The 9346-nt window shown below is 42.9% G+C and overlaps 1 long non-coding RNA gene across 1 annotated transcript; it reads right to left on the reverse strand.

The window, feature by feature from the left end:
- Positions 1-7175: 7175 nt before the first annotated feature.
- Positions 7176-8707, reverse strand: LOC132642466 (uncharacterized). Its single transcript, XR_009583180.1, has 3 exons — positions 8529-8707; positions 7666-7891; positions 7176-7503 (listed from the first exon to the last, which is right to left on the reverse strand). It is a non-coding gene; the product is annotated as an uncharacterized LOC132642466 (long non-coding RNA).
- Between the last annotated feature and the right edge of the window lie 639 nt (positions 8708-9346).

Consider the following 9346-nt stretch of genomic DNA (forward strand, 5'->3'; position numbering starts at 1 on the left):
TATGCATTAATTGATCCAGGTTCGACTTTATCATATATTTCACCCCTTGTTGCCGGTAAAATTGGTATTATGTCTGAACCTATAGAGCCATTTGAGGTAGCCACGCCGATAGGGGATTTTGTTGTAGCGAAACAGGTTTATAAAGACTGTTCTGTGATCGTTTGTGACCGTGACACTAAGGCAGATCTGGTAGAGTTAGATATGACTGAATTTGATGTTATTATGGGTATGGATTGGCTAGCTTCCTGTTACGCTAATGTTGACTGCCAGAATAAGGTAGTTCGCTTCCAGTTTCCCGGGGAGCTAGTTATAATTTGGGCTGGTAATACAGCATCGCCGAAAGGTAAGTTTATTTCATACCTTAAGGCAAAGAAAATGATCAGAAAGGGTTATATCTATCATCTGGTTCGGGTGCAAGACTTGGACGCCGAGACGCCGACACTTCAGTCAGTCCCCGTGATTAATGAGTTTCCAGATGTTTTTCCCGACGAGCTTCCAGGTCTTCCTCCAGAGCGGGAGATAGACTTCTCTATTGACTTACTCCCAGACACTCAGCCTATCTCTATTCCTCCGTATAGAATGGCGCCTGCAGAGTTAAAGGAGTTGAAGGAGCAGCTGAAAGATTTGTTGGACAAGGGCTTCATCAGACCCAGTACTTCGCCTTGGGGAGCCCCGGTATTATTTGTGCGTAAGAAAGACGGGTCGCTGCGTATGTGTATTGATTATCGGCAGCTGAATAAGGTAACTATAAAGAATAAATACCCCCTCCCCAGGATTGATGATTTGTTTGATCAGCTGCAGGGCGCTAAGTGTTTTTCGAAGGTAGATCTTCGATCCGGTTACCACCAGGTGCGAGTACGAGAGGCCGATATCCCTAAGACAGCTTTCCGGACCCGATATGGGCATTATGAGTTTAGGGTTATGTCTTTTGGGCTTACTAATGCCCCCGCAGTATTCATGGATTTAATGAACCGGGTATTCAGGCCATTCTTGGATATGTTCGTGATTGTATTCATTGATGATATCCTGGTTTATTCTTGGTCGGAGGCAGAGCACGCAGATCACCTGAGATCGGTATTAGGGGTACTCCGGCATCAGAAGTTATATGCGAAATTTTCTAAGTGTGAGTTCTGGCTGTCTTCAGTGGCTTTCTTGGGGCATGTTATTGCAGCTGATGGTGTCCGGGTGGACACACAGAAGATTGAGGCCGTGAAGAATTGGCCCAGACCTACGACGCCCACAGAGGTACGCAGTTTTCTGGGGTTAGCAGGTTATTACAGGAGGTTTGTGGAGAAGTTTGCTTTGATTTCAGCGCCTTTGACAAGGCTGACTCAGAAGGGAGCTAAGTTCCAGTGGTCTGACGCTTGTGAACGGAGCTTCCAGTTGCTGACGGAGAAGCTGACTACAGCCCCAGTTCTGACTCTTCCAGAGGGACCGGACGGGTATGTTATTTATTGTGACGCTTCTGGTATGGGGTTAGGCTGTGTATTGATGCAGCACGGCAGAGTTATAGCGTATGCTTCCCGGCAGCTCAAAAAGCATGAGAAGAATTATCCTACCCACGATCTGGAGCTCGCAGCGGTGATTCATGCTCTGAAGATATGGAGACACTATTTATATGCCGTTCATGTGGATATCTATACTGATCATAAGAGTCTCCAGTATATTTTCAGACAGAGAGAGCTTAATTTGCGGCAGCGGAGGTGGCTGGAGCTTCTAAAACATTATGATGTAGATATTCTGTATCATCCGGGCAAGGCTAATGTTGTTGCAGACGCGCTCAGTCGGAAGTCTATGGGCAGTTTAGCCGATTTACAGCCAGACAGGAGAGAGAGAGCCCGTGATGTTCAGCAGTTGGCTAGTCTCGGGGTTCGTCTGGCCGATTCTGGAGATACCCAGATCTCTGTTAGAGGGGTTTCTGAGTCATCCATCAGGGACGATATTAAGCGGCATCAGTTCGAGGATCCTGTCTTAGCTCGGTACAGGGACACAACCTATGATAAGGAGAGGACTTCGTTCGAGTTTTCACCGGACGGCACTATGTTATACAGAGGCAGGTTGTGTGTACCTGATATTGCAGGCCTTCGGCAGCAGGTCATGAGCGAGGCACATTATGCTCGCTACTCGGTCCATCCTGGGTCTACGAAGATGTACCATGATCTCCGATGCTTATACTGGTGGGACGGTATGAAGCAGGATGTTGCAGAGTTCGTCGCCCAGTGCCCTAATTGTCAGCAGGTCAAGATTGAGCATCAGAAGCCGGGTGGACTGTTGCAGGAGATGGAAATCCCGACTTGGAAGTGGGAGGTTATTAATATGGATTTCATTACAGGTTTGCCTCGCACTCTACGGAAGTATGATTCCATCTGGGTCGTCGTTGATAGGCTGACGAAATCAGCCCATTTTCTTCCCGTCAGGACTACCTATTCCGCCAAGGATTATGCCAGGCTCTATATTAAGGAGATTGTGAAGCTTCACGGAGTTCCTATATCTATTATTTCTGACAGAGGCACCCAGTTTACGGCGCATTTCTGGAGATCTTTTCAGGAGGGACTAGGGACTCAGGTGAGTCTGAGCACCGCATTTCATCCTCAGAGCGACGGGCAGGCCGAGCGCACTATACAGACGCTGGGGGATATGTTGCGGGCCTGCGTTATTGATTTCAGAGGCAGCTGGGATGATCACCTGCCGTTGATTGAGTTTGCATATAATAACAGTTACCATTCCAGCATCCAGATGGCTCCGTACGAGGCTTTATATGGCAGGAAGTGCAGATCGCCGATCGGCTGGTTTGATATTGGCGAGACAGAGTTGATTGGCCCAGATATGGTCCAGCAGGCCGTGGACAAGGTGAAACTTATTCGAGAGCGACTGTTGGCAGCCCAGAGTCGACAGAAATCATACGCGGATAAACGGCGTCGACCGTTGGAGTTTCAGGTAGGCGATTGGGTATTTCTGAAGGCATCGCCTATGAAAGGCGTGATGCGGTTCGGCAGAAAGGGTAAGCTCAGTCCGCGTTATATTGGGCCTTATCAGATTGTTCGGAAAGCTGGAAATGTCGCCTATGAGCTAGATTTGCCATCTGATTTGGAAGCGGTACATCCGGTATTTCACGTCTCTATGCTTCGTAAATGCGTCGGTGACCCTTCTAGAATATTTCCTGCTGATGATATTCAGGTGACGGAGCAACTATCGTACGAGGAGCAGCCTGTATCTATTTTGGATCGTCAGGTAAATAGGCTTCGGAATAAAGATGTAGCCTCTGTTAAGGTACTGTGGCGGAACGATAATAGGGAGGAAATGACATGGGAGGCCGAAGAGGAAATAAAGAAGAAATATCCTCATTTGTTCCCTATGCCCACAGGTAATCTAAAATCCTTGCTTAATTATATTCAATAATGAATGTGTAACATATGTGCTGACCATAAAAAGAAACTCCCCCGAAGCATTTTCAGACCCTATAAGATTAATTTAACATTCGAGGACGAATGTTCTAAAGGGGGGGGAGGATGTTATATCCCGTATTTTTGAACCTCGGAGTATCTGCTGGGGTGGGGCCCACACACCGAGATTTTTTTTGGAACATCTGAAAACTCATATGAATCACATATGTAAAGTTAAACACAACTCATGAAGTACCCTTGGACCAAATCAAAGTGGAAACCCTCCAAATAAATATTTTTAAGAAAACGTTTTCGGGTGACCTGACTTTGGGGGGCAAAAACTGTATTATAAGTTTGGAATTTCGAAAATACCTTGAAATAGAAGTTGTAGATAATTGAATTAGCTTTCCATCCATAGGTCGTGGGTTCCCAGGTGACGTCGGTACAAGGAGTTATGAACGTTTTAAGGTCGAAAGGTCAGTGGGCTAGGCCCCAAAAAAATAAAATAAACATTTAGGCCCAATGTTTAAGGGGTGGCCGGCCAAGTGAGGCCCAACCCATGGCTTTAATGAGTATTTCCATGTGCTAATTAATTATAAAGGGATCAATATCCCTTAGAAGGTTCAAGAGACTTAGAAGAGAAAGAAGAGCAAAACAAGAGCAAAAAAAGAAGACCATTTCGGATTTGAGGTGCAAAAATTCACCACCAAAAATCTTGCTCCTAAAATTTTTCTTTTGTGGTTTTCCTACTAAGTTAAGGTTCCTTTGTAACTTGGTATAGTTGGATTAGAGTGGGGAGCATTAGAATCACCAAAGTCATCACATCTCCAAGTGAAGAAGACTTGAAGAAAAGGTAAGAATTTCTACCTTTTTATTGTGTTATGAAGTTTTGATTGTGTTGTAGTATATAGAAATGTGTTGATTGTATGGAAAAATGGAAGTTTGCAAAGTGGGTGTGTGTTGTAGGTGTGTAGCCGTGGGTATGCACAATTGTATATCCACAATGTGTTGAATTTATGTTATATTCTAGTTGTGATTGTGATGAAATGCATATGGGAATTGAAAGTTGGATGAATTTAGTTGATATTGGAAAAAATAGGCATATGACCGTAGGGTGTATATGGTTTGGGATAGAAAGGAATTGAGTTGTTTAGTGTGTTAAAGTGTTGTTGTGATGTTTGTAATGTAAATGAAGTTAGAATGATATAAGTTTGTATTGAATTGGAATGTAGAAACTTATGTCGTTTTAGTATGATTTTCCGACATTAAGGAAATGAAGTTGTTTGGTTGCTAATAGTGATGATCATTGATGAATTTGGAAGTTGGAAACTTGTTATGAAGTTGTATGCCAAAGATTTGATGTTTTGCATAAGTTATGACTTTGGCGGAAAGTTGTATATTATGTATATCGAGTGTATATCTTGAGGAAAACGATATGAAATGTTTCTAGAACTATATGGTGATGATCATGATTGTTGTTGAATGTGAAATTATTGATCTTAGTTGAAAGTTGGGTTGAATTGAAGATTATGTCAACTTGTGAGAAAAATGACTAGTTGAAGGATATTTATGTTTTTAATGTTCATTGTTGATATTGATGTTGTCGTTTGGGTTGTTGTTGATGATTTCTAGCCGAGTTGAATTCTCGGGGTGCTATATGTATAGGGGAAGTGCTGCCGAAATTTCGGTAGCCAAATATGCATTAAGTTGAAACTTTGGTATTCATAGCTTACAATTGGTAAACTTGACCAATTGCAGTTTTTCGACGAAACGGGAAGTGGGTTTGGAAAGGCTTAAGGAGCGTGAAAGGTATGTAAAGCAAACCCAATTCTTCCCTTGGCATGCCCTTAGTGTATTAGGGTCGGATCCGGGCCTCGAAGGACCTCTTGGCCCTCGGAATCCGCAAGACAAAATTTCAGTTTTTCCTTCAGTAGAATTGAACCATTTTGATACGCTTTTTCTGAAATTATGCAATTGTGCTCTAAGTTACTCAGAAAGTCATAGGATGTTTGTATAACCTTCGTAGATGATATTATATGTTTAGAGGGCACAATTTGAGCCCGCCACCTTATTTGTTCTGAGGCGGGCCCACTATTTACGTTTTTGCCCCTAATGTGTTAAAGCTTCCTTTTTAAGCGATTTTTGAAAGGAATGTTTTAATTACCCTACTAATCGCTTAACGAATATTATTTTAAATATTCTGTTAAATATTATAAATTATTTTGACACTCGAAATGACTTCGGGAAAGTTATACTTCTGTAATTTATTATGATATCCGAAATACATTTATTATGATTCCGTCCGACCCCATTGGATTTGTTTGCCTTTGATACGCTTCATCGAGTCTTTGAAATAATTTATTATATTTTTAAATTGCATTAGTCTCTCACTACTCCATTCGTGGATGTCCCAATGTTTCCCACACTGAGCCCGGGCCAGGATATGTTGTCAAGCGTAATTCTCTGCATTGTTCGCCGCATCCCGATGTGAAGGGGCAGGTATACGCGTACATGGGTCTGTGGAGTATGATGTGCCATGTCCGCCTATTCTGTTCTGATCTGTTATGGCCATTTTGATATGACATTATATGATACGGGGCCACGCCCCTTTTTCTGATTCCTCTATATAGTGGCACCAGCGTCGGGAGGGTGGCCACATTCTGTCTGCCGAGTCTCGTGGCAGGGACCGGATATGATATGATATGACATATGTTTCTGTACGCATTCTGTCTGTTTTGGAAATATGCATTTGACACTCTGGATTCTGTACTCATTTTCTGTAACCATTATGATTTGACTTCTGTGATTCCGCTTTACATATTCAGTACATATTTCGTACTGACCCCCTTTCTTCGGGGGCTGCGTTTTCATGCCGCGCAGGTACAGACGACAGGTTTGCTGATCCACACGTTTAGGATCCCGTTTCTGCTATTTTGGGGCGCTCTCTTCTTCAGAGCCCATCTTTTGGTACAGTCTGTCACTGTTATCTGGATATGTATATTGTTCTGGGTATGACGGGGCCCTGTCCCGTCTTATGAATATGATATGTTCTGTAGAGGTCTGTGGATACATCTGTGTGGGTTCTGTACATATGTTTGGGATGTTTTGGTTTTATGACAGCCTTATCGGCTTCTGTGTGCCAAGTCTGCTTTTCTGCTAAATTCTGTAGCATCCACTAATGTTGCCATTATATTACATTATTTTGATAATATGCTAAATTGGGTATCGGGTACGTATAGGTGCCCAGCTAGGGCACTGGTCGCGGCCCACGGAGTTGGGTTGTGACAAAAGTGGTATCAGAGCAGTTCGTCCTCGGAATGTCCACAGACCGTGTCTAGTAGAGTCTTGTTTATCGGTGTGTTGTGCACCACGCCTATAAACAGGAGGCTACAGGGCATTTAGGATACTACCCTTCTTTCTGTCTTAGATCGTGCGATAGAGCTGTGTTATCAGGATGACCCCTCCCTAACGAGTGGCTATATTTGCAGATATGCCTCCAAAAAAGGCAACCGCGGCCCAAAAGGCCAAGTCAGCAGCCTTGGGAGAGACTAGCCGGGTCCAGAGGATTACCAGGGCCCAGGCACATATTGCTCCGGGGACTTTGTGTCACGACCCAGCCCCGTGGGCCGCGACTGGCACCCTACTTGGGTACCCAGACCAAACCGCACATATTCATTGCCAAATCCAAACTTATTTCAGAATTTCATAAAAGTCATATCAAACATAGGTTGTATCAAAATATGTCTTAAGCGGTCGCCAAATCAAAATGTTATATCGGATCCAAACTGAGCGGCGGAATAGACATCGCCGGCCAAAAGTGCAAACATAAGCATAAGGGCCATTTAGGGCCACCATAACAAACGGACCGCTTTAAGACCAAAAAAACAAAATCGAACAAACATACATAGGACCCTCGCCCCACATATATGACTACAGGCCTCTACGAACTCAAAACAAAGACATATGGCGAGACAGGGCCCCGCCGTACCCAAATAGTCAAATGTACAAAGACATATCCATAGCAGCAGGTATATATACCAAAGGTGGACTCCGGATCAAAGGGAGTGCTCCGAGACAGCAGAAAGTGAAGCCTACAGTGGAGGATCACCAATAACTGTACCTGCGGGCATGAAACGCAGCCCCCGAAGAAAGGGGGTCAGTACGAAATATGTACTGAGTATGTAAAGCACGGAGTACAGAAATATGAGCCAAAACTGAAAGCAAATCAGATACAAAGCAGAGTACAAATCGGTATGTCAAAATCCGTATCAAAATCATATACCTATACATAATGCAGACGAAATCATGCAAACGCTCAAGAACGTGGTCGCCACTCCGACGCTGGCGCCACACACAGCATAACACCAGAAGGTTTCAAATCTCCGTACATCCCCGAACACAAACACAAACATAGGTGAGCGTATCGCATCACCAGCCATATCACAGCATAACTCCAAACGGAACCCGGCCCTATGGCGAAGCCTCGGGAACCGCAACACAGCATACGGCTGAATTATCATAAGGCGCACGAATCATAACCGGCCCGGGAACCGGTGAACGAAGTCATAATAAGGCACGAGCGGAGTCGTGAGCAAACAAATGCAAATCGTATTTCAAAATAGTGTTTCAAAACAAAGTAAACTCATAAATCATATCCTATTACAAAATAGTCGAATACTTAGTCGACATAAGGTTTCATTTTGCAAAACGATTCCAAAATGGTCCATATAGTTCAAAACCTGGATTAGTGCATAGAATAGTCCAAACATACCCCGTGGAAGGATGTTCCAAAGATCAGAAGTGGTACGTTCAACTCTATTCTCAAAGATGGCCCGAAGGGCAAATCGGGCATTTTGGGGTAGCGGACCCACCTCGAGTCGAAGTGAGGTGGCGAACATATTTTTACGAGCAGTAATATGCCAAGGGTCATACATAATCATTTCTAGGTTACCCGACCACATTTCGATAGGTTTCGGACGAATAATGGCATTCTAGCCAAAAGGGAGCCTTTAGGCTTCAATCGAATTGAATGAATAGTAACTTTCCTGTGGATCGGGTTTCGAGGAGCAGAAATGCTCCGGAAGGTCTCATATTCAACTAACACACTAAGATATGCCAAATAAAGAATTGGGAAGCTTTACATACCTTATAGACGTCTTATGCTCTCCTTAAAATCAAATCCCGTTTCGTCCGAAATCTGCAAATGGTCAAAGTTACCAATTTGAGATTCTTAGGCTTAAAAATGCCATTAACTTCATTTTTGTCTACCGAAATTTCGGCAGCACTTCCCCTATAAATCTAACGTCCCCGAGACTTAGCTCGGCTCAAAATACATCAACAACAACAGCCCACACATCATCAAACAACACAAATCATAATCTAATCACTCTAGCTTCAAAGTTCTACCTTACTACACAAGTTGCCAACTCTCATTCAACTTCACAATTCCAAACTTATGCCCACATTATTATATTCATTCACTCATTCAAGATTATTCAATCACCTCCCAATCAAGTTCCAAACCCTATACAAAATTTCCCGAAGTTCACTACTTTCTATATTCTATCAAAAACGTCAAAAGTTACGACGAACATTCTAACTTGCATTGTTTCATTCCAAATTCATTAACATCAATCATAAGTCACATTTAAGGCCTTTAGCATCATAGATATACAATGATATACACAATTATACCAAAGGTATATATTTTCCGATAATGCCCCGAAATCATTTTCCAACCCAAACTTATTATTCTCATATTCATCATCCATCAAAATCATTACAACATACGTCGGAAGCATCCATACCATTTTCACACAATATTCATAAGGTATGCAAACATTCAAACTTTCCATTAAGCCACTACTTTTCCAATTTTTCCTAACCTTCAACATACAAGTTCATTATACATTTCCATCTTCCAAATTCATCCACAATAATCATAATTTTCCTCTTGATACTTT

The sequence above is a fragment of the Lycium barbarum genome, chromosome 5 (genome assembly GCF_019175385.1).
Source record: "Lycium barbarum isolate Lr01 chromosome 5, ASM1917538v2, whole genome shotgun sequence".
Taxonomy (NCBI): Eukaryota; Viridiplantae; Streptophyta; class Magnoliopsida; order Solanales; family Solanaceae; genus Lycium; species Lycium barbarum.